This window comes from Biomphalaria glabrata, chromosome 15, assembly GCF_947242115.1.
Source record: "Biomphalaria glabrata chromosome 15, xgBioGlab47.1, whole genome shotgun sequence".
NCBI lineage: Eukaryota > Metazoa > Mollusca > Gastropoda > Planorbidae > Biomphalaria > Biomphalaria glabrata.
This window is the reverse complement of record NC_074725.1, coordinates 32,628,348-32,655,707: the sequence shown is the minus strand read 5'-3', so window position 1 is coordinate 32,655,707 and position 27,360 is coordinate 32,628,348. Positions and strand designations below refer to the sequence as shown.

The 27,360-nt window shown below is 34.5% G+C and overlaps 1 pseudogene; it reads right to left on the bottom strand.

Moving 5' to 3' along the window:
* Window positions 1-171: 171 nt before the first annotated feature.
* Window positions 172-27,360, bottom strand: LOC106051867 (metallo-beta-lactamase domain-containing protein 1-like; annotated as a pseudogene).

Genomic DNA, 27,360 nt, shown 5'->3' with positions numbered 1-27,360 from the left:
CAGAAAATTCAGCGATGGCTACAAATAACTAAAGACCAGTATAATAGTGTCTCTCTACATATGCATACATATTTATATATATGACTGCTTGTCTTGACCATTACTTGTTGTTTTTTTTCAAAAATATTTCAAGATAAGTATAAATGAATAATTCAATAAATGATGGCTTACACGGAATGGCTGCTTGGTTGTTCATGGTCTATTGGCTGCCATCCCACGTCTTCCTGCAGGAAAATTGAACTGTCTCTTGTAAAATATTAAATGTGCAAAGAAGTTAGTTACTGATTTATCCATTCAAGATTAAAAAAAAAAAAAATATTTCTTTCTAATTGTTTAGCTTTATTTATTTTCTTTCTGAATTCAGTAAGCTTAAATTGCTTTTTTTCCTTTTGTTGTTTCAGAGTGTGAGTAAATATAAACAAAAAAATACACCATACAAGTAATGCTAGAGCAGACAATGTACAGAACATAGGGTAATAAAAAGACTGGAATATACCAGTCAGCTCTGCTTCATGTAATTTCACAAAGTTGAGAAACAAAATAATATATTTGATAAAATACTTGTAATTTTAATCAACACTCACAGATCTATTTCAGTGCTGTCAGAGTCGCTCAAATGTTCACATTGTTTGTTTTGCTCTTTGACCTGTGCAAAAAACAACATATGTTATGTGCTAAGTTGAAGTAGAAGCAGAAAGCATTATCAGAGTCAGAATTGGAATATGTTGTTTTTTTTGTAAAATGTTTTACATCAGAGTTGAAGATAGTTTACTTAGTCCAGACCTCCTGCAGAATGATGGGGTATTATATGGGGTGTTCATTTTGCAGCTTAATGTATTTCTAAAATACCAACAGGAGCCATAATAATTTTTAAAAATAAATTTCAAAGAGAGTTTGTGTTTTCACATAAGATCAGAGGGAGCCCTCCACTAGATCCACCTAGGCAGGTAAAAAAGAAATATCAATAGGTATAAACTATCAACAACCACAATCCTATCTCCTTCTATACAAAGTAGATGTGTGCAGGAGAAAGTATTTTGTTTGGCTGACTGCTGAGGTATTATTATTGTTATTACATTCTTAATATTTATAATGGGGCGCAGTGGCTGAGTGGTTGAGAACTTGGTTTCCAAATCTGGGATCCTGGGTTCAAATCTGGGATTTTTATGGCGCCCCTGAGTCCAACCAACTCTAATGGGTACCTGAAATTAGTTGGGGAAAGTAAAAGCAGTTGGTCGTTGTGCTGGCCAAATAACCATCCATCCATCCCAGTGGCGCTACAGCCTGCTCATTAACCATTGGTTTAAGAAGTAGATGACCTAAGATCATCTGCCCCATAGATCACAAGGTCTGAAAGGTAAACGTTACTTTTTTGTTTTGGTAACTTTTTAATATTAATAACAGGGTTTGGTAGTCAAGTTCTTGGCTTCTGAACTGAGGGTATCTAGATTACCTGACATGTTTTTTTCAGTGAACTGATTGTTATGAGGATAAAGTTCAGTATGAGCCTAACCTAATGATTGTATTTTTCTGAATTACATTCTTATTGTTTAAAACTTATAGCATAAAATAATGTTTTTGTATGTTGAAAAGAATGCACACAAGACTAAGACTTTATTGATCCTTACGGAAACTTGTTGTGATTACAAGGACTCTTTTCTCATATAAAGACAACACAACAGAAAAATACACATAATTACAACAGACACAACAAAAAGAGTTCATTCAGCGACTACACACAGGTATATTGGTGCATTTCATGTTCCCTGATCAATGAGTGGCGGTGATAGAGTCTGACTGAGTGAAGTACGAACAAGTTTTTGTACCGCTCCGTTCTTGTTTTGATTGACAGCAGTTGCCCACTTCACGACGACCTGACGTAGTTCTGATGGAGCGGGAGGCCGTTGTCTTCCAAGATTTTTTCGATTTTTCTTAGGCACTTTTGTTCAAAAAGCTCCTTTAAATGTGGTAATTTGTGAGTGTAATTTTTGATGCTTTTTTAATGATGTTTTCTAGACGTCGCACCTCAAGGATCTTCTTGTTTAGCTTAAAGCTATTGAGTTTGTATAGAAAAAAGAGTCGCTGGGCTGTTTTCGTTGTCAGAGTTCCAAGGTGGTCTTCCCATGAAAGCTTGTTGTTGATGGTAACGCCTAGATATTTATATGCCTTTACTTGTTCTATAGATGTAGTGTTTATTTGCAGTTCACGTATAGTTTGTTTTTTCTTTCTAAAATCTATTATAAGTTCTTTGGTTTTTGTTACATTCAGTTCTAGAAAGTTGTAGGTGCACCAGTTTGTAAACTCTTCTATTGAGCTTCGATACTGAGTTTCGTCTAATGAAATAAGACCGACTATGGCAGTATCATCAGCGAATTTAATGAGTTTAACTGAGTCATAGATGCTTCTTATGTCATTAGTGTAAAGAGTGTATAGTACAGGAGAAAGTACACAACCTTGAGGAGCACCCGTACATAGTACTCTAGTTGACAATTTGGTGTTGTTGACTTTAACATACTGGGAGCGTTGGGTTAAAAAGTTTAGAACCCATGCTTGTAAGTAAGGGCTTACATTTAAGTTACTCAGTTTGTTTATCATTAGATGTGGCTGTACGGTATTGAAAGCCGAGGAGAAATCTATGAAGAGGACTCGTGCGTATGTTTTTGGGTATATCGAGATGCTTATAAAGCTGGTCCAAAAGCAATAGAATGGCATCCTCAGTTTCTCTAGCTGCTTTGAATGCAAATTGGTGAGGGTCTAGGCTGTTATTGACTTTTGCTACAAGTTGTTTAAGCATATATTTTTCAAAACATTTCATAACAATAGGTGTTAGGCCCAGTACCTAGTGAATTTGTATGATGAATGCATGTATATATTGTTAAATACATCTATTCAAGCAGAACCTGACCCCTAAATGTGGTGTTTTTTCCCCGCTAAATTGTCGAATATGAAGGCCCCTTGAGATGCTGGGCTTCTGGCCTTGTAATGGCAGGGGTAACTGAGCATTGATCACACAAGACAGATAATTAAATGATCATCTATTGTTGATGGTTGACCTTCTAACCAAGAAACTGATGAATGGCCAAACTCTCATTCCTGACTTCTGGAAAAAGTCCTTTCCTTGGATACAATTGAAATGGCCACAGGCCAAGCTTACTGATTATAGAAGCTGGTAATAAATAACACTAAAAGATGCCTTGATTAAAAACATGAATAAATATAGGTGCTTACAACTAGAATATGCATTCTTAAAAAAAAAAAATATTTTTGGTAAACTTTACTAACCCATATAACAGAAAACACATTAATTATATATATATATATTTAGAGAGAGAGAGAGATGTGATAGGCCCTATATATATTGATAGACAGATAGATATATCTGCCTGGTCGTGCGGTTTGCGTGCTGGACTGTTGTTCAGATTTATCGATGGTCCAGGGTTCAAACCCTGCCCGCTCCCATCCCCTGTCGTCCTGCGGGAGGTTTGGACTAGGAAGTAATTATCTTTAACTCTGAAGGAACATCCGAAACATGTAAAACATTTTACAAAACATTTTACAAACATTTTGATATGTAAAAAATGTGAGATGATTACAATGAACATAAATGTCAATTCTGGTTTTTAGATCTTCAAATTCTTTCCTGCAGGGTTCACTGTCGCCGCCTCTGTCTTCACTTTCCAATAACAAACCAACAGGAATGTCTTCCACCCACTAGAACACCCTTTCCACAGTTTTCCTAGGCAACTAACTTCCTGACTAGACAACCCACACAAAGAACCTTGCTGAACCATTACTCTAGGGGGATCAAGCCAAGTTCTTGTCTAAAATATTATATTCTTTCCTTTTCCACTTAGATGGAATTCCAGTTGCTCCAGTTCATATACAGTGATCTAATAGTGCACTGTTGCGCCTTGTGCATGCAGAATGACAACAATACATAATTTTGAAAACAAAATGGTGCGCTATTTTATTACCTAATCCATGTGCTGCGCTATACTTGAAATAGTTGTTACTATATGTTTATTTATCCTTTAAATTGAAGACAGTAGTAATACAAGGCTGTCCCTACACAATAAAATCTGAAAGCAGTTCTTTGGCACAAAGACTTGAACAATAACAACTAAGAATACAGACAAGCTCCAGATATTTACCAATGAATGATGTTTATAATGATCTAGAAGGGTAGGATAAGAAAGTAAAATTCTTTAAAAAAAAAAAAAAAAAACTAACATGCTGATGGGTAACGTTAAAAATGTTCAAAATAAGTTTCTGGCGTTGGTGCTTCTATCAAAATAAAAATCAAAGCACTCACTTTAAAAAATAGCTTATGTTAAGGCTTCCGCACGGTGTTGCTTCTTGACAATATGTCTAGTGTAGATCTGACTGGAAGTAACGCTGAACTCAACTAATTCAGTAACACCGGCGAAAGGCCGAAACAATCAAATATGTAGTCGACGCTGGTGTTGTTCTATAACGATATTTAATACTCAAGAATGGAATCGTCTGATGTCAGCTATGTCCGTAAATCTGTATCTATTCTATTGTACTCAAGTCTACTACTCTACAAGAAGCGTCTTCCTTTTAGTGTCGCTTAGAGCGTTCTTATTTTTTAAAGATCTGTCACGTCACTTGTCGCTAATTAATGTCATAACACTTAATAAAAATCTACAAATAAAAATACATTCTACCAGTGAATATGAATATCATTTGACATGCACTTCTCATTATTGCTTTTATTACAAGAGAAATTAAGGTGTCAAGTGTCAATAAACTATACCTTTGTTGGCTCATTGTTTTCTTGATTTTTCTTGTCACAGCTGGATTTTCTGGTTGGTATTTGTGTGATCAATAATACGATTGCTTTCTTTCACTAGTTGGGCATTTAGCTCCTCAAGAGCAGCAAGTTCCTGGCATTGAAACATAAAACTGATCAATGCAATACCAATTTTATAGAATGACATCAGTTCAATTTATATATTATAAGATAAGATAATTTTATTGATCCAATCAAATAGAAATTCAGTTTGACTACAATTGACAACATCAGCGTAACTACTGTACAATAACAGTATAGATGAAGAATTCAAACAACATTCACACACGAAACACATACACATTCCCAACCAGCGCTTTATGAATTTGAACTTCTATGTACTTCTATGTACTTCTCGATGACGACAGCTGATCTTGTAACACTCTGACCGAAAGTGGGATAAAGGAGTTTTTAAATCTTTCTGTTTTAGTTCTAATGGAACTTCTTTCAGATTTTATGTAACAGTGGTTTATTGGGTGCAGGTTGTCCTTAAGAAGCGAGAGTGTTTTGGAAAGGCATCTTTCATGAAAAAGATCTTCAAGATATGGTAGCTGTATTTGAGTGATGTGCGATGCTTTTTTAATTAGTCTATTTAGTCTAAGTCTTTGTGCCAGTGAAGTGTTACCATACCAGCAGGTGATGGCAAAGTTAATTAGACTGCTGATGGTTGCTGTATAAAAAAGTGAAATAATGGTTTTGTCGATGTTAAATTTTATCTTTCTAAGGTAGAAGAGTCGCTGGTGAATTTTTGTGTAGAGGTTTTGACATTTCAGTTTGTTGTTGATAGTTGTTCCTAGATATTTATATTCTTGTATTTGTTCTATGGTTTGATTGTTCATCTGAATTTCTGCAATATGGCCCAATTTTTCATAAGTCAATAATCATTTCTTTAGTTTTCTGAACATTTAAAATTAGAAAGTTGTCTATACACCATTGGTAAAAGGTGTCAATTGTTGAAAGGTACAGATTTTCGTCACCTGAAATAAGGCCAATGATTGCTTTGTCGTCAGCAAATTTTATGATGGAAGTGTCAGCTGATAGGCTCTGAATGTCATTTGTGTATATGGTATACAATACTGGTGACAGGATGCACCCCTGCAGCGCTCCAGTGCTAAGCTCTCTTGTGCCTTACACATGCCATTCACATTTACATATTGTGGGCGTTTGATAAGAAAGTTTAGAATCCAAGCTTGTATGTTTTTGCTAACGTTCAGTTCAGATAGTTTTTGTTTCATGCGATGTGGTTGGATGGTGTTGAATGCAGATGAAAAATCTAAAAATAATACTCTGGCATAGTGTCTCTGAGTATCAAGATGATGGTATAGACCAGTGATGCTCAAGTACGGCCCGCCAGATCCGGGGGACGTGGTTTGGACCGGCCCACCAAAACATCTACACAAAATGTAGGGAAAAAAAGGTTGAAAAATGAATTTTTTTCTGTTAGGACTCTAGCTTTTTCTTTGATGGACTTCATTCTATTTTCTTGTACTATTCATGTTGATTTGTTTTCTATTTTCAGCAACAAGAATTGACAGTTGTTTTAGAGTCTTGGACAATACCACTGCTATATAGAGCTAGCTGTGTTCTTGACATCTCATGTGTGTAACACTGCACATCTTTTCTGCATCATTTTGGTTCGTGTACTTTTGACAGCAACATGATTGGTACCGTTCCTTGTAACATTTGCACGTTAATGAAATGGGGGAGCTGAAGAAACGAAAATTGGATGTTGAAACTTTCAGGTAAAGTTGACAGATCTTTTTTTTGTTGGTGGAACATAATAAGCCAACATGTTTGATCTGTAAAATGTGTTTTAAGGAACATAGCATAAACGGCACTCTAAAACAAACCATTACAAAAATATGGTGGCATTGTTGGCTTGAGTCACCAAGAAAAGATCACAAAGTTACGTCTAGAGTTGAGTGATTGATGAAAATATTTACCAAGAAGTCAAGAAATGAGTATACTGTAATGGAGGCTACAAAGTTGCTCACATTAACAAGAGAAATGAAGCATAAAAAGGTGCTTGCTAGCAGTGATGGAATAAAATCAGCCTGAAAAAAAAATGAAGCTGTCAGCCTTTCTGGCATGACAATAGCAAAACGAGTCGATTAGACGGTGTTGGTGAAAATCTCTTCAAAACTAAATAACAGAGCAGCAGATTTTGAAATAATTCCTATTGCCGCTGAGGAGTGACACCAACTGGAACTGATTGACTTACGAATCCAGATTTCCAGCTTGAGAAATTTCGAACAATAAGGACAATAGATTTCTACGCCGTGTTGTCTACATAAGACTTGCACATTTCCGAACAAAAATTGATGGTATGATCACAATGTTTACAAGTACTTATTTTAGTAGAAAACTTTTTCAGGTATAAGACAACTGAAACCCTTGTTACGTAACTTAATTATGGTGTAAGTAGGCCCATTGGAGCCACAAATTTGTAATATAACTATTTAAAATGGTTTATTCTATATTTCATTTTTTGGTATCTTTTTGTTAATGTGGCCCGCGACACGAGTGTTAGAAATTAAAATGGCCCACAGGCCGTATAAGGTTGGGCATCACTGGTATATAGACAATTCAGCATGAATAGTATTGCACCTTCTGTACTTCTTGACGGTTTGTTATCGAACTGGTGCGGCGGTCAAGACCTGTTTCGACTTCTTTCAGTAGATGTTTTAAAATCATTTTCTAAAGGCACTTCATTGGAATTGATGTAAGTGCTACTGGACGTAGCAATGATCTTCTTTTTAGGTACTGGAATTATTTCAGATGTCTTCCAAATGGAAGACATTTTGTGCATTTGCCAGGACTTGTTGAATCTAGCACAAAAGCCAGTTATTCCGCACATAGCTTTACAAGTTTGCCACTTACTTTGTCGGGTCCCGATGCTTTGGCGGTGTTTACTTGTTTAAATATCTTTAGTCACTTCTTGTTTATTGAACAGTTCTTGAGACTGTTTTTTTTATTACTGTTTTCAAATGATGCCAATAAATCATGGAGGTCTTTCTCAAGCAGTCAAATCGGCAGTAGAAATCATTTAATTCATTGACAAATTTGTTATTGTCAGCGACGCATGTTGCTTTGCGCTTGGGTACGTAGCCAGTAATTTGTTTCAAGCCACTCCAACAAGCTTTAGAGTTATTTTTCTTGAAAGAGCTTTCAATTTTTTCCTTGAATATCTCTTTTCCTTCAAATAATTTCTTTTTAAGGGCTCTTTTGGCTGAGATGAATTCAGAAGAACTGCTCTTGAACATTCTTTTCTTGTATAGAATCGCTTCCTTTATTTCTTTGGTCATCCAGGGTCAATTATTACTGAATGTTTTAATTTTCTTCTTTGCTACAATCTTGTTTTCACAAAACTGGATATACGAATTAACGGTTGTGGTAAGTTCATCTATGTCTGGGCAGTTGTTTACAAACATGCCCCAATCTGTTTGCTCCAGACAACTTTGTAGCTGTAAAACAGCGTCGTCAGACCATGACTGGATGGACTGTACTACAGGTTTTGTTGTTTTTTACAACTGGTTTGTACTTGGGTGTAAGATGGATCATTGTGTGGTCCAACCCTCCGAGAAATAACTATCGAGATGTGTAGGCCATTTTTATGTTGCTATAACACATGTCCTAGGTTTTATCGAGCCTTGTAGGACAATTAACATATTAACATGTTTTTTTATAACAATAAGCTATAATGTCAGTAGTCATAGATTTGACAAAGACAAAAAAATAAATGTTATTTCTAGTTTACTAAATTCTTACATCTTTGAGGTTTTTTTTCTCTTCTTGAAGACTTTTAATCTTAGAACTCAACTCTGACTGTGTAATGATTATCAAGTATTTTTTGAAGCCTGAAAGTAAAGAAAGGTTAACATTCCTAGTGAATCACTAGAGTTATAAAAATCTAAATCCATCATCAATCTTTTTTTTTCACTCTTTTATATAATAAACACACTTCTATCATGCAAACATTTTGGGAATTATGTAACAAGGATTCAACTGCCTTGTTTTCATAGATCCTTGACATAATGTTAAGTTATACTTTACAATCAATATAGTAATATAGTATTGTCTCTGAAAGGTTATGTTGGAGTGTGGTTTTATATGTGGTTACACATAACATAACATAACATTACAAAAATTTTAGGAAATTTTGGTCCTATTCCCCCCCCCCCCCTTTTGTGAACTGGCCTGTCCCAGCGACTTAAAATAAGATGTTGCAGAAATTTAAAATATTTTCCCAGCATGTAACTAATGTTCTTATATATAGGTTATATAAGTTACTGCAGAGTTCAGCGACAATGAAAACATTTCCATCTACAGCTGACAATCCCTCAAGGCCAATCTAGAATCAGTCCTCTTCAAAGTGAATTTGTTTCAACCTAAGTTCATCAAAAAATAATGAGAACACTCACTGAGCTTCAATACTTTCTTTCTCCTGGAGTAGATTCTTAAATTTGGCATCCAGCTCTCTGTTTCTCTGCTGCTCCTGTTTCACCTCATGCTCTTTTTCTTTCAATGAACTTTCTAGAGACTTGACCCTGAGATCAAGAAAAAAAATTGAAACTAAATAGAAACTTCTGATGCCTACGCAATGAACTTTTAGTTGACATTTCTGGCAAAGCCTATTACAGTTGAAATATAGGGTTGGGACGTACTGGTTTCATTTTAAACATTGTCAATCAAAAAAATGAATTAGAAATAAAGTGTTTAGTTGAATCATTTAGAAAACTGAAATGAAACTATCCAAAAGTGAATGTTGACTAAAAAATTTTTCTTTTTTTTTTTTAAAGTTAAAAAAAACAACAGCTTCTGAGATCAATACAGATACACAAATAAGACAAATGTCCTCAAGCATAAAAAAGACTATTAATGTTAAGGCATGATCGCAAGAAGTCGAGAGAATTTCAACCACTCAGACATAAAGTCACATTTGCAGAGTTACTTTGAAATGTCTTCATGCGGTCACATCTCACGAAACAGTATACATTTTTAAAAGGTCCTTCTAAAAAGATGAAGGATGCCTTTTATTTAAAATATTTTGATTTATTGAAGCAATGGTAAGAATGACATTTTTTGTGTGTGTGTGTTAATATTCAAACATGGAGTGATAACTTTAATGACATTCAAACTTTTATTTTGCTTCTAAAATTGTATTGACTGCCCCCATCCCCCTTTGTCAGGACCTTTAAGACCCTCTCCCTTTCCCCAGTATGAGAAACACTGGAATTTAAATATAGAAATGTGGTGGTTGTACTTTTCTCAGCTCTCCTTCACCTACAAAACTCTCTCTACTGATTGTCCATATCTTGTCAAAATATTTTACAAATGCTCCTTCTTCCCTAGTGCTATTAGAGCATGGAATGGGTTGCCTGAGCTAGCCAGGAAAACCAGTGACTTGGCAGAATTTAAGTCATTGGTTAATATGCACGACTAAATGCATGACGCGTAGGACGTAATCATCTTCTTTTTTGAAGTGGGAAGCGTGGTTGAGAGGCCAAATGCGCTTGAACTTGGCTTGGCTTGGCTACCTAGAAGGGGGCTCGAGGTTCGACACCCGACTCGGGCAGAGTTGTGTTTACTGAGCGCCTAAAGGCAGCACGGAAAACCAACTCCTAGATACCCCCCACCAGTCCACAAATGAGATTGGACCAAAAGCGCTCTGAGCATGCTATAAGCATGAAAGTAGCGCTATATAAAAGCTGTAATAAATAAATAAATAAGTAACATCTGTATTATATAAGAAGAAGAAATCTCATTTTTCTATTGTTGCAGTTTCTTCTAAGACATGTTCATAGGCATTAAAAAGATCATGAGTTGGTCTCACTCTTGACTAAGGTGTATATGTTTATAGTAGGCTAATGCTAATCTTTTTCTAGTATCTTCAACCTTTTCTACTAAAGCTGACAATAATTGGATCATCTGATAAGCTTTTTTTTAAAAAAAAAATATTTTAATTTCACTTTTTATGTATTTCAAGCTAAGTCTGTCTGAATAAGTCAATAAATGAAAGCCTACATTTTTTTGATGAGTGTGCTAAGAGGATATATACTGACTTTACCATTAAAAAAATATTTGCCAAAATGTTTTGCTTTATATATTATGATGTTCCTTACATTGTTTTCATAATACATTCACTAAGTTAATTATTTTTTTTTTCCTTTTACTGTTTCAGAATGAGAGTAAATATTTAAAAAGCTTTGTTCTTGTTTTTTGCTAATTCTAGGATATTATTTTGTACATAACAATGTCTAACAGTGTCATCCATTGGTATTAGTAGGAAATTGCAACTCTTAAGTTTAGTAAGTTATCTTATTTAGACATCCTATTATAATTTATGTCCAAAATGCACATTAGCTGGGGCAATGTAATTTTAAATCTTAAAGTAGACAATGTACAGAACAAAAAGAGGGTAATAAAAAGGCTCTTTAATGAAGATATTGTTCTATTCATATAGAATTGAGAACCCTGTTTTATTTGCCTCATATTTTAAGTAAGAAAAAAAACATATTCATATATTTGATAAAAACATGGTAAAAAAATAAGTAAATAAATATATTTTTCAAGACTCACAGATTGTCAGCTGTTATATCCAGTTCCTTTACTTCACACATTCTCTTCCTAAGGTTTTCTTTAGTTCTTTTTTGCTCCTCTAGTTCAACCTGTCAAAACAAACAGCAACTACTACTCTCGAATGAACTTAAGAAAAAAAAAGTGTAATTTAGACTTTCCTAATTAAGAATAACATAGTTGATTGAAGTGAAAGATTACAATGAGCCCTGCATTCTAAAGTTCAAGCATCAGAAAATGGTGACAAAGTTTTTTACAAGCGTGAAGGCAAAGAAAGATGGTTGGGAACTAGTCTTTCAAGATGGAAAAGTTTTTTTGTGAGACATGGCAGTGTATTTGCCAGAGTGGCACTAAACAGACTTAATAAAGCAAGCCTGGGTGAGGAAGAGAGAGTACAGAAGATAATGAGGAGAACACAGAAACAATTCAAGACGTTGTCAAGAGTGGTGTAAGCGAAATATTTGATGGAGATTGTGAACTTATTAGAGATGAAAGTGACACAAGGACAGACATTCATTTTGTAGCTTGTTTGAAGCCAAATGAACAAACAGAATACAGAATGGAAGCCTTTTAGAAAAAAAAAAAAGTTTTGTGAATACAATGAATAGTTGAAAATCTGGGCAGAGACCAGTAACATTCTGTACAATCATAGCTCAAGTAGGAAGAAAACAATTTTTATTTGTCATGGTACAGGAAATAATGTTAAGTGCCTTAATTCCAAGAATAAGTTAACTAGTCAAGTGGGCTAAAAGTGGAGTGTGTGAGTGAACGACTAGGTAAATAGGTCATTCTTTTAGATGACCTTGAAGAGATGTTTAGGTAAACATGCATGAGTAGTCAGGAATAGGTAGAAGACTAAGAATTATGTAGCAAGAAAGGCCAGGCAACACGAAGCTTCCTAGATGAGTCATTGTTCTGTGGTCATTATTCGACTAGTAGTTTATGTACTTCAGTTATTTGACAATATTGTAAGATAGCCAGCTATTTCATAAAAGTGAGTCATGTTAATTTTTGTATTGTTGGATAGCTTATTTGATTGAATCAAGTTTGAAGAAATTAAACTCAAGAAAGATATATTCTAATTAGATTTCTTCAGTGTGATTGAATAGAGACAATACTACTCTGCAAAAGAGCTCATGACAGTGAGGACAAATACAATATATGCTTGAATCTTACATCAAATTTTTCTATTGCAGATTCCAATAGATGAATATGGTTTGTGTTGTTATCAACTACTTCTTCAAATAAATTGTCAGCTCTTAAGTGGGTGCACTGCACTTGATAGGTCTCTTACAGCTGGCGGTATCTTTGGTGGGTTGACAGTCTCTTCTTTTGTCCTCTTCGTCTGTTATCAAGTCACCATTTTTGTCCTTTACTGGCCTCTCTGACATGGCAACTTTTCCAGATATGTTTTTGATGACTGGTTAAAGTTCTTTGGTACTGTTCTGAAGAGCTGCTTCTTTTGCTAGTGCTTCAATGTATTTTTGCCTGTCTGTTCTGATGCTATGCTTGATACTCCTTATCTATTTCAGCATATTCTTTTTTGTGCTTTTCCTTTTGCTGCTCTTGTTTTACTGTTGTTCATGCCTGCTTTTTTCTCTCTTCTTTCCTTGATCTTCTGAAGAGTTTCTGCTGAACTCCACTCCTTGTGGGTGTATGACTTGAGACCCAGTACTTCTTGGCATGTGAAGGTTACTGGGTTTTTTTTTCAGTTTCTGCCATGTCTGTTCTACTGTCTCCTCTTCTAGGAGCTGGAACTTGTTTGATAAGGTGATCTTCAACTCTTCCTGTTTTGTGCAGTCTTTCAGTGCAATGGTAGTGTAATGTTGAAATTGGCTGGGCTCACTTGTTCAAGTCTTCTTCAGCTAGCATATTGACCTCCAGCTTTTTGCCTTCATTCTGAACCTGGTAAGTCAGGTACAGTGGCTACTAAGCTTGCCATATTTCCAACAAGCTGGGACAGAGCTGCGTGGCTATTTTACATTGGTCGTGGCCATGAAACCACAACCAAAAAAAAAAAAAAACAGTTCTTCTTGACCACACCAGGGCAACCACAATGAGGTGGGTGCTGGAATCACACTAACCAGAAGTGTGTATACATTCCATAATAATATACTAAATATCTCTACCATTCTAAAAAAGTCTATAAAGTATATATTAAACACAGAATACAGCTAGAAACTAATCTAGATTACTACTACTAGACTAAATTAGATTGTCTCCATGATAGAACATAGAGACTCTGACCAAGTTAAGATCTAAATTCAGAGTAGTTCTTATAGTATTGGATCTTCTTATAGTTTTAGATCTTACCTAGATTCTAAAAATCTTTATCAATTTTTAGTATCATCTACTCTGTCACTATGTAAAGTCTAAATCTAGAGTAATCAAGATTTTCCAGATCTAGACATCTAGCGTAATCGTGACGCTAGTCTAGATGACTAGATCTAAATTAATGATAGAATGATTAGATCCTAAAATTTACTAGATTTAGTAATTAGTATAAAATTTAGATTAAATTATAATCTAATATTTGTTGATCTAGAACAGTGATGGCAAATGGGGTTGTTCCAAATTTCTTCTGAGTCACATGGTTATGTTTACATCACATGGTTGTGTTTACATCTCATGCTTACTTTTGTTAATTTACAGTGGGAAGCTGAAGTGTTTTAGAACAATAATTGGTGGTTTTAATTAATTAATTAGTGCCAAACTATAATTTGTTTATAATAGGAGAACTTAGATGTTTATCTTTTTTATAGTTTCAACTTAAAACAGATAGTTAAACATTTGACAGATGGTTCGGAAGCGTTGGCCTATATAATAGATTCTATAGTCTGCAGTACTAAGATCTAGATTTCTTGACTTACACATTTACAGTTATCTGCTCAGAGCATCTGGGTAATCAACCCTAGAAAAAAAAAAGTAACACTTTCATCTACACCCCTCCCTCTCTGCCCTAAAATAAACAGGCTAGAACACTTAATGTTGGACAGTAGACCATAAATGTGTGTTGTATTGGTCTATTGGTCAGATAGGTCTAGGGATTCTAGTCTAGTCGATTATTTGCTTTAAATGATGAAAAGACTGCCAGGTGTTTTTCCTTGTGTATAATAGGGTTGAGTTGTCTAGCAAACAAATAACACATCTGATAGTCAAGGATAAATCTAGATATACTTTTACACAGTTCATATGTGTTTTATCCAGGACTAGATTTGGGAAGTAGAGCAAAAGGTTAATAGAAGACTTTTTTTGCAGCTCCTGAGTCAGGTCGGCTTTAGTTTATGAAGTAGTAGATGTTTAGATAATACAACATTCAACAGTTCCCTTCATTACGTATTAAACTTCTTGTTCGACATTGTTCATCAGCGTTAACTGCCTTAATATTTTTGGCCTTACACCTGTGTTATTTCCTTATTATAGTGTTACCTCTTCTTCTTCTTCTTCATCGTTCTCATTGTTATGTTGGAGTGTTCATATGACTAGACCAATACATGAGATGAACTGCGCAGTGGTTTCCAAATCAGGGAGCTCTCCATATAGTTTTCTTTCTATTGGGGTGATTTGGGGCCAATGTCTTATACGGGCCTCTTGGTAGAGAGAGCAGTTTTGGAGGACGTGGTCGGCATTTTCTGGTGATACTCCACATGGGCAGATTTCACTGGTTCCAATTTTGAGCTTCCGGAACATGTGTTGTCGCATTCTGTTGTGCCCGGTCCTGAGTCGAAAGTGTTACCTCTGATTAGACTTATCTATACAAGACAAAGAGAAGAGGTGCCTAGAAATTAAGATGCAGTCCTTAATATAAGAATTATATTCTATAATTTAGCACATCATATGTGTTAGCTACCTTGAGTATTAAAAGAGGGTAAAGCTCTTCGCTCACATGAAAATCAATAGAAAAATCAAGAAAAAGAATTGAATGAAGGCCTACAAGCGAAAGGTCATAGAAAAACCTGTGATAGTAAGTGAATGTGTTTTGAGTGGCTGGTAGTGCAGTGTGTGTGCCTGTGTAAGAAATGACCAGTTGATCTTCATTGTAAATGGTTGAGTGAACAGCAAAGAAAGTGTGTAAGTCAGGACTGTGTGTAAAAGTGGGTCAGACTCATAACAAGATGCTGGAGTAAAGGAGACGAATGGAAGACTAAAAAAATTCAATGTGTTAATTGAGACTCTTGTTGTTATAGTCTATTACAAAGCCTTTCACCTTTCACAAAGTAAAAGACCCTCTTCTTGAATTCATAGCAATGTAATAGATAGCCTATAGGGGTGCACCGGATAGTCGCTCCGGCTTCTGTCGAATATTTGGCCTTTTTTCCCCATTCTGCCTTATTTGGCTCCGGTCGAATATCACTGCCAGGTAGTTGGCCAAATAGTAAAAAGTACACCTATTTAATATGTACAAAGTGGACCTCCTTCCATCTATGTCTGTTATAGAATGTATTAATGTTAATATTAAAACATAATAATGTGCTTAAAAATAGAGCCTACATGAATATGTACCAAACATCAAATATTATAAAGACAAGGTGTGTAGAAATTAAACTGTACATTACATATGTGTTTTACATATAGAGCAACAATGGTATGCAATTTCATTTTGTCTTGACCTTTGAGCGGGTTAGTTAACATGTTAAGATATTATATCCCTTGACTACGTCATGCTGTCTAGCTGTGCGGGTATATCTCCAGATGTAGAAATGAACAACTCCCACCCCTCTCTTTATTTGTTTAGTCCATCACATTGAGTCTATTGATAGGTGACAACAATTCAAATACGATGGATGTAGGTTTAGTGCCAGCATATTGACACTCTCTAGAGGTCACACCTTACGAGAGAGTTTGTTTACTTGGTAGTAAATCATTAGTAGGGGGTTGGACTTCAAGCCACACCTCTATACGGGTAACCAGGTATATCTTCAGGGGTAGAGATGAAAAACTCCCACCCCCTTTTATTTTAGTCCATCACATTGAGTTCAATGATTGACAGGTGACCACAAGTCAGATACAATGGAAAGGGGCACATGGGGGAACTGAGTTTGTTTACTTGGTAGTAAATCTTAATTAGGGAGCCACACCTCTACACGGGTAACTGGACAATAAGTTTGCTTATTTGTAGAAAAATCTCAATCATGTGACTGTACTAGTGGCCACACCTCTTCCTGTGTGCCTAGTTACTTGGATATAAATCTCAATTAGTTAGCTGGAATAACTAAATGAGTGACCTTTTGCTACACAGAACAAACTCAAAGCATAGCCCAGTTATCCAGTAACTAATTATTTTGTAGAAAAAAGTACAAGTCTCAGATTTGTGTATATTGGCGTAAAAGACACGACCAGGCCTATCTTTAAACACCCCTATATTTTATTTCACTCAATTTACTGATAGAGATTGACCATTTTTAAGCCAGAATGGAAAAACACAATGTGCTAAGGAAGCATACTATACTGTAAATAAATATTACGGTTGATCTAATTTTCCTAACACCTATAGGCTTATTATCGTGCCATTTTGTTAGTTACAGAAACCACAATAAAATCAGAAATAATTAAGGAAGATAAATAAAATAAAACAAAGATGTGCATGTGAAGAAGTTCATTTTTTTGTTTAATTCTATTGACTTATTTTATAATGGAAAAGCTTACAGTAAATTTTAAAATCACATAAAAGAAATTGATCTACGGCACGCAATTATATCTAGCAAAGAAATAACAAACATATACTGGAGTGTTAAGAAACACTTAACCCCTGTAATTAGTGTACGGGTATACTAAGTCTACATGCTTGATTGACCAGGCCAATCCTTTTGCCTGACGACCACTCAACACTGTTGCATATGCCCAAGGTAAAAAAAAAAGTGTGATGGTCAACACCATCAACAATACAAACTACACTAGGACTATATGTGTAAGCCCACTACATCTATCTGACCAGGTTGTTACAATCAGTCAAACATACAGTCTATTAATGTTTTTTTGGTAGGGAGGGTGTGGAAGAGTTTTTTTTTCTTCTATATTTGGTTTTCCTAAAGCTCTTAGACCTATACAACTGTAGATCTAAACAGATCTCAATAATAGGCCTAAAGACTACAATTAAAACTATGGGTTTCGGCACCATCTAAGGTTCAAGCTATAAATAGGTATTATTGATGCTCCCGCTGTTAACCTAATATCATTTACATCAAATGGATTAATCTAAAACAATAAATATTGATCTACAACGCTTCAGATTCCAACTATTAACTAACAGCTATTATCAGTATAAATCCCTTGAAACCAGAACCAGAAGTGGTCTTTGGACTTTAAATTTAAAGTCTGATGATCAGCTGTTGGTCTGAAATTCATGAATACATACATCTACCCACTATACAAGCCAGATTTTACTTTTGAAAAATTTACTTTAGTAACTAGTTACATATTTTCATTGACCCTCCCACACACACCCACTACAGTTGGTCGCACATACACAGACACTCATGCTACACAGATTAGTTAATTAGGCAGGGTTGGGTTAGGGCCCTAACCCTAACCAGTAACAAGAGTTTAAAACAATAAGGTATATACAAGGAAAAAAAAAATATAGGTATGTTATTTAACAGTTTTGCAAAATTTTCATCAACACAAGGTATTTACAAGACATGTAGGTATCCAGATTCGGCCGAATATCATATTTTACTATTCGGCAATATTCAGCTCCGGCCAAATATAAAAAAAGTACTATCCGGTGCACCCCTAGAAATAGACCATATGATGTATTCTTAGCAAGCCTTACATCTGATAACAGAATATATTTGTAAATGGAAAAAAAAAAAGGATTACCTCGTTTCCATCGCCTCTGTTTCCTTCATCTATTTCAGCAGTTCCTTTCGTCCAGTATAATTTTTCATCCACTATAGGAAACATAAAGATGTTAAGAGGTGGCTTAGTAAAGCATAAAGCATTCTGGATTAAAATACAACTACATTCTTGATTCTGAAATCAAGAAATATCAATTTTAATATTTAAAAAAAAAAGATATGTTGTATGCATAGTTATTTGCTTGTTTCATAATCTAGAAATCTAGAACTTGTCCAAAAAAAAACAAAAAAAAAAACAATTAATCAGTTTCAATAATAATACATTCTGAAGTGGATGTTGTCATCTGTGGAGAGCTGATGTGTCCCTCATGTTCGTCCAAGATCCTCTGACTTTTATAGCCTTTTGGGACCTGAAAGAAGGAAAAAATTTCAGAATAAAGAAAATAAATTTTGCACTAGTTTATTTTGTATCTTAATTCAATCTTTAAAAATCTGATCAGCTCAAGTCAGACTTAATCTTGGATATTGGTGCCTAAACGGTTTTAATATTATGTATTAATCCCATATTATTATTATTTACAAGCAAATTTCAGTTTGAACATTTGTCCAATGGCTACTTTTTTTATACATTCTATAAGTTGCAGATTATTACATTTAAGAGGAAAATGACAATGCTGTAAACATATAAGACAGACTCATGCCAAAGGGAAGGACAAAACAACTTAAATGCACCTTAAACGTAGGTCCATGTCCTGGTATGATAAAGTCAGCCATCTCCAATATGGTATATCTTGATTGCACCCGGAGATGTGGTCGCTCACTTTTTTTAGCCAAAGGGAGGGGGAGAAAAGGTCACCTTCACAATAAAATAAATCCCCTGTGAAACACAAAATTGAAAAAACATTAAACATCAGTTTGAAAATAAACAGGAGGCCCAATGGCTGAACAGTAAAGCCCTTGGATTCCGAACCAGGGGGCCACAGAAACATATGACCTTTACATCATCTTCTGTTTAATTGCAAGGTTGGAAAGGGAACTTTAACCATACTTTTTAAAGCTGGATAGTACAATCCTTCAACATGATTTTCTGTGTCATGCAGAAGGTTGTACTTTTCTTACACCACCTAACAACAACAAAAAAAACAACAACTAACCAACCACTGCTAATACTCCAAGATTAGCCTTCTTCACCACCACCGACACATCATTTCCTGTATGACCAGGTGTTGGCCCTATTTCTACATCCTCATCTATGTTGAAGGGCATCCCCTGCAGGAAGAACAAATAAGACCTGCAGTATCAAGAATAAATAAAGAAAAGTTTATCCATAATGTGCAGTGACATAGGGTAGGACTCAGAAAGATATTTGTAAAAATGTAAACATGAGATATTCACTTAACTGATGGCTTCTTCAAGCTATTTCAAGATTGAAATGATGTTTTTATTCAAACGAAATGATTTGTATTTTTATTTATTAAGAAATTAATTTGTTCTGATTTTTTTATACTAAGTTCTATTTTTTTTAATACTAAGAAATTAGCACATAGAAAGGATCTGACATATAAATTCATCATACTCTGTGTTGCCCCCGAACTTAAAGGAAAGGATAATGATGACATTCAAGGTAGTTCAGCACGCAAAGATATTTAAAGAAATTAAACATTGTATGCAATTATTAATGACAAATGAAAAGTAGTTGATAAAACAAGCCATTTGCTTTATTTACTAACAAATGAAGGAAATAGGGAAAAATTACTTAGCTCTATTTAAACAGTCAGTGTAACAATGAAGTTTTCTATTTCTTATCTTGTTTTACACAAAAATAACTCAAGGATATCAAAAGTAAACATCATCAATACAAATACATAAACATGTTCAAAATGCAAGCCAGTCAACAAACAAAACTTCAACTTCAGCATGTCAAAAACTAAAAATGTCTAAATCAGGCTACATCATAATGACATGGTATAGCAGAAGAGGAATTTAAATGGAATGTGATGGGTTGGATAGTTCGATTCTGTTTGAGAATTACCTTAAAATTTGAGAACATTTATGAATGTTTTTGAGTGTTTAAGAATGAATTTGTAGAACAATCACATTTTCTGTCTACATTAAGATGTCTGTCCAATCTTCCCATAGAAAAGTTACATTTAAGACCTGATTAGAATAATCTCTGAGTTTGACAAAGAGCTCTTCAAATGGCCCAGCGACTGATGAACTTTTACTTCACCAGCTATATGGATATTAAGATAGCAAAGGGAAGCTTCGCTAGTTGCATTATTATGTCTACAAAATCTTTATCTATGCAACTACTGCAATCGTAGGGGAGCAATACAAAGAATTTAAACTGTGTCTGCACAAAACACTAAAAACAAACAAAAAATATTAGTCTGTAGATACCTCTTTCAACTCATGCAGTAAGTACTGATCATGTCGACAAATATCATAGCCTACACATTGGACAGCTCTAGAGAAGAGGTTGAGGTTGCCAATCTGTTCTATGTGTCCATTTAAGCAAATAACATAGTGGATGTTTTCAGGTTTCAAACCCTGGTCACTCAAAGCTGCAGAGCATACACAGATTCTAAATAGTAAAAAAAGATCTTAACTCTTATTTTATGTAAGTCAGATCTTATGTATGTGAATTATGATGGAGAAAGTTATTTTAGGTTGTCAAAATGCAGGCCAGATGACTAGTCGCAAGAAAATGATGTACTGGAATTGTCTCATGAATGGCTTGGCCTCAAAGAGAAGAGTACTTGTCTTAAACTAAAGAGTACTTGGCCTAAAAAGAAAAGGGTACTTGGCGTCAAAGACAAATGCACTTAACCTTAAAGCAAAAAAAGTATGTGGCCTCAAAGGGAAGAGTACAGTATTTAAATGTTTGAAAGTAGTAACAATATGAAGACAAATATAAATTGTGTCTAAACATCTGTTTTAGTTTTAAAAAACAACAACATTATTTGTACTGTGACAAGTGTTTTGAAGTTGATTCCTTCTCATGGTGCCCTATTGACTACTGATAAAACCATAAACAATGTATGGTCATGTTACAACATCATTTGTCCTTCATCTGGTGAATTATAAAGGGGGAAAGAATCAAGCAAGGAGTGGACAGAACTGACTCTGTGACTGTCATTCTGAGTGCAGAGAGGGATGCAAGCAACTAGTGGACAGAACTGACTCTGTGACTGTCATTCTGAGTGCAGAGAGGGATGCAAGCAACTAGTGGACAGAACTGACTCTGTGACTGTCATTCTGAGTGCAGAGAGGGATGCAAGCAACTAGTAGACAGAACTTACCCTGTGACTGTCATTCTGAGTGCAGAGAGGGATGCAAGCAACTAGGAAACAGAAGAGATGGCTGCCTAGTTATTTTGGTATGTGTTTTAGAATGTCACCACTATGGTCCAAAGTTAGAACCAGACTGCTTCTATCCCTGCAAGAGGTTTTGGCTAGGACAGTAGTTCTCAAACTGTGGGGAGTGACAATTTGAAAAAATGTGAAAAGGGGGTGGAAGAAAAACAGCGAGTCAATGAACATTTAATACAGATACATAAATTTGGATTCTATACATATTGTAAATATTTATGATAAATAAAATCAGAATATTGTTTTATAATAATATGTCTTCTTTTTCATTACATTCTAAAAGCCTTCATTGTAAAAGCCTACAGCGCTAAAAATTTCTCCAGCCAACTTAAGGCGGCACAAATGAAATTCTTATTGTTTTCATCCAGCAAATATTTGAGAAATACTTGGTTTGGAGATGAAAACTGATCTTAAAGGCTAAGCAAGAATTCTAGTGTGACCCACAGTCCCAAGAAGAAATAGGTAGGGTACCTAACTTAGTTGGGAAAAGTAAAGGCAGTTGGTCATTGTGCTGGCCACATAATCATCTGCACAATAGATTGCAAGGTTCGAAACAGGAACTAGTGAAAGATTAAAGCATGTTAATCATTTTTTCCAATTATGGTCTAATACTTTAAGTGCCTTTCTTTCTGAGAAATAGTTCAAATAGACATAAAATATCTGTCTGAATTAGCCAAAATGAAAAACTAAACATCTGTAACAATGTTAAGAAATGCACGAGTCCAAGTATCAGTATTATATAAGAAAAGATTTTACTGGATGAAAGACAGATTTATAGACAATTAGCAATACAAAGCTATTTAGATGGAAAATATTGGATCGAAGCAATCCTATATGTATTCGAAGCAATCCTATATGTATTCAGTAGGTGACCAAAGAAGTTCAGATACAAATCTAGTCTGGCCTATATAAAGTTCGTATACAAATCTAGTCTGGCCTATATAAGGTTTGGATACAAATCTTTTCAAAAAGATGTGCAGATCATCTAGAGGTAAATATATCCTAAAAAAGGGAAAATAAAAAATGAAAGTAAAATTAAAGTTTACCTTTGAGAAGTAAGTCCCTTTCCCCAAGGGTTCCCGGTATTAACAATAATGTTGCGGTGGGGACATTTTAGTAGTGTCACGGTGCTACATGATCTAACAGTTCCTTCAAAGTAAACGATATATTAATATCATTGTAGATTTTGAAAAAAAAAATATGTATACAGCAAATTTCATAATATTAAAGTAGGAGAATAAATTGGTCTAAAATTTTATAAATCAAAGGAATGAATATTTTCTTATTCATTGGTTGTTGTTTTTTTATATTTTTTTTAAATGTTGCTCTAGTATAAAAAAAAATATGTGTTACCACATCTTTTCAAATTGAATCAAATTATGAACTTTATTTATGATGAAGCCTTTTAAAAGTAGATTATAAAATACAATAGCACTAATTATCAATAATAACACCATTTGTATGCAATTATAATGATTTGACATCTAGCTTAATTACAATAGCTTATGTGAAGATTTGGGGGGGGGGGGGGGGGGGGTAAAAGGGAAAGAGGCGGGGTCAAATCAAACCCAGAATAAATCATTGAAGTCATTATATCACATATAGATCTTGCAGTTAGATCTAGATCAACTAGGACAGAGAGAGAGAGAGTGCATGTAGGTCCCAATAGTATGTCAGAATATGTAAGGATAGATAACTGCCAACTTATTGAGCTGAGAAGCCATGGTCCCTAAATTAAAAGTTTTACCATCTATTGGCAAATACAGAATAGGTTTAAAAAAAAAAAAAATACAGAACCTTTAAAGCCCAGGGTCTCAGTAATATTTAAACATTTAAAAAATATCAATGGGTTAAAAGTTATAAATGAATAATACCATTAAGTCCTTAAGTATTCTTGAATTTAAAAAAAATGATTTCAAGAAAACAAAGAAAAAAAATAAAGTCTATACCTTGTGAGTCCAGCTGGGTGTAACCTTCTGTTAGAACAATAATGTCAAACATTTTACAGTATTTCTATATTTATTTATACAGAATGATTTTAAAGTCAACAAGCTGATTCAAAGATCTGTAGGTAGAGAAAACAAAACGTTAATAAATAAAAGCCATTTCAGAACAAAAACATTTTAGACCAGTCACTTGCAGAGTAAGACTCAGCCAAAAATTGGAGCATACGTTAAAAAGGCCAAAATTTCAAAGTTTGACTTTGACAGCGCATTATTTGATAATTGTTTGACATAGAAACGAAAATGAAGTATTAAAATGTTCTTTAATTTATGAAGAAAAGGTTGTCTACTTATTTTTGTACCCCATATCCTATATTTTTTATTATATTTAAGGTCAAAGAGACCATGTGTCATTATTTAATTTGGACAGATTTGTCACAGTTTATTTGATTTCGGACACCATAATTTATTTCAGGCTTCAATAAACTCAGATTTTAATTTTATATTAATATTAACTAAATTCTAAGATACCCCATGCATTTCCAATAAGACAATATAGATTTATTTTTAATTTCAAAGTAGTTTTGTCATACTAAAATCAGTTTATATTGTATGACTGAATAGAGTTAAATGATGAAGATTGTAGCATATAATAATTTGTAGTTTATTTTATGTTTGCATGTTTTATTGAGAGCTTTACTTTAATTTGGACTTTTTATTTTATGTTGTGTGTATTAATTTTTCACTATTCTTATTAATATATAATTTTAAATTAGGTTTTATTTTTTTTTTAATTTTTTGTTTTGTGGTTTCTGAGCATGAACATGTTATTAATATTATTTACTTTCACCAAAAAGTAAAAAAAAAAAAATTAAAGAAAAAAAAACAAAGATTTTTTTACAGGCTTAGAAAGATTTATATACAGCTGTATTCAAATTTATATATTTACAATTTCAATATTATTCACAATTGGTGAAAATAAATAAAAATAAAATTAAAGTGACCATCTTTAACTTTTTAACAATAATATCACAATAACAATAATTATGAATGCTATAATATAGCATGAAATAATGAAAGTATTTAATATAGAAATGTAAAGAGTTAAATAAATATGTATGATAACATTTTTTTAAAAAGTTTAATGTGAACTAACGATATTGATCGGGGCAACAGGCGGAACACAGAAGGTTGAATTTTTCTAATCCTTCTTCTGCATTCTGAGGGACTGTTGTGCAACAAGTGTGCCACCACTGATCGCATTGTTCACATAGAACCTAAAGAGTGCCTTTGTTTCTTATAAGGCAACCAACAGGACAATCTTCATTCGTTTACATAGAACCTAAAGAGTGCTTTTGTTTCTTGTAAGGCAACCAGCAGGACAATCTTCATTTGTTTACATAGAACCTAAAGAGTGCCTTTGTTTCTTGTAAGGCAACCAGCAGGACAATCTTCATTTGTTCACATAGAACCTAAAGAGTGCTTTTGTTTCTTGTAAGGCAACCAGCAGGACAATCTTCATTTGTTTACATAGAACCTAAAGAGTGCTTTTGTTTCTTGTAAGGCAACCAGCAGGACAATCTTCATTTGTTTACATAGAACCTAAAGAGTGCCTTTGTTTCTTGTAAGGCAACCAGCAGGACAATCTTCATCTGTTTACATAGAACCTAAAGAGTGCCTTTGTTTCTTGTAAGGCAACCAGCAGGACAATCTTTCATTTGTTTACATAGAACCTAAAGAGTGCCTTTGTTTCTTGTAAGGCAACCAGCAGGACAATCTTTCATTTGTTTACATAGAACCTAAAGAGTGCCTTTGTTTCTTGTAAGGCAACCAGCAGGACAATCTTTCATTTGTTTACATAGAACCTAAAGACAATCTTCATTCCCTACTCAACAAGGCTGTCAGAAACTTTATCACCACTTTCATTGTCACATTTTTTCTGTTCAGCCTCCTTCAGTTTCTCTACCTCAGAGTCATCATTCCTGACAAATTTTTTTTTTTCTTCCTTGCATCATCATCTTTCTTCTATTGTCTCTCTACCTTCTTTTCTCTCCAGACTTTTCTTTGCAGTGCATCTTCATCTTTTCATCCTTTTGTCTCATCTTTGTCTACCTTGGTTTAGCACTACTTTTGTCCTTGCTCTTAAAGGAGGGTATCTTTAAAATGTCCTCAGAGAGGGAAAGTTCACTAAATTTTTCAAATATAATTTTGTCATGATGTTTGGAAAACTCTTGTTAGGAGATTAGCCAATATTGAAAAAAACTTCCATATGAGGTGGAAGGTAAAGGTGAATCAGGTGATGTTGCTGGTAGAGTTGAGGAACAAGAGCCAGATGGAAGAGGTGGGTTATCATGGGAGGTTGAAGGAAGATGTAGAATATCATTGGAAAAGGAAGCAAAAGGTGAGACATCATGAGTGATGGCAGGACTATGGGAGGCAGAATCAAAGAGTTAAGACATTGTGGGAGGTGGGAGAAATAGGTAGGGCATCATGGAGTGGGGAAGCAAAAGGTGAGACATCATGATTGATGGCAGGACTATGGGAGGCAGAATCAAGAGTTAAGACATCGTGGGAGGTGGGAGAAATAGGTAGGGCATCATGGAGTGGGGAAGCAAGAGGTGAGACATCACAGGAGGTGGAAGAAAGAGTTTGCACAGCCAGTGAGGCAGATGATGATGTTTGTGGTCTGTACAGTAAACTGGGACCCAACTTTCCAGCTTTGATTTAACTGTTTCTGGACTGAAAGGGTATATCCCTGCAGCCATAAAGCCTTGCTTGACTAACTCAATTTTAGCACATTTTTCCCACGTAGGCTTAAAAACATTAGCAAATGTTTCTAAGGACACACCATCACCAGTTGATGCCACGTGCTATCTTAATGCATCCTTCCAAGCATTCTTAATGGCAGCAAAAAATGCCTGATCAAGGGGCTGCATCAGGCTTGGGGAAGAGGACAATTCAAAATGATTTGGTAATCAAAACAAAGTTGGGATGTTTCAATGAGGGAAGTGTGAGAGGTGTACAGCCCATCAATAATCAGAAGAATGGGTTTGGGGAAATGGCTAGCTAATGGGATGAAGGTATCATGGAGCGAGGAGTAAAAAATGGGTGCCATTGGAAGAAATTTGAATTGGTGCTTCTGGAAAACCTTCTAAAAGATTTTTGGTTGGTATTCTTTTGTAAGGATAAAATTATCTTATAAATAGACTATATTTGATAAATATTTATTCAATTCAATTCAATATAAAATAATCTGGAGTCTAATCTAAAAATTGAATTTAGAATCTGTAGTCTAGAATTAATTGATCTAGTCTATAATCAAAAAGAATTGTTTAAAAAATAAAAAGCAAAGAAGAGTGAAAAAAATATTATAGGCTAAGACTAGATTAGAAATAGGAAAAAAAAATATTTAGTAAATAGAAAAATCTCATAGACTATCAAAAGAAAATAGACAAGGTCTGGTTCATAGAAGCATAAAAAAAAAAATAATTTTGGCTAATTTTTTTGGTCATTTTTATTCTTGGAGAGTTGTCCGAAATAAATTTTCCATCGCTTTTTAAAATCTGAATCCCAACATCCCTTTAAGATTTTAATGACACATCTGTGAAGCACAGTCAATGTAACAAGTGATGCTCTGTCTATAAATGAAGCACAGTCAATGTAACAAGTGATGCTCTGTCTATAAATGAAGCACAGTCAATGTAACAAGTGATGCTCTGTCTATAAATGAACGTAATTATCAATTTTGAAAGTGCACAACATTTAACAGGAACCAAAAAAAAACTTTAAATCCGGAAGCTAGCTAAGTTTATCCAGGTGACAGAAATAAAAATGGCTTACCATGCAACTTTAAAAATGAT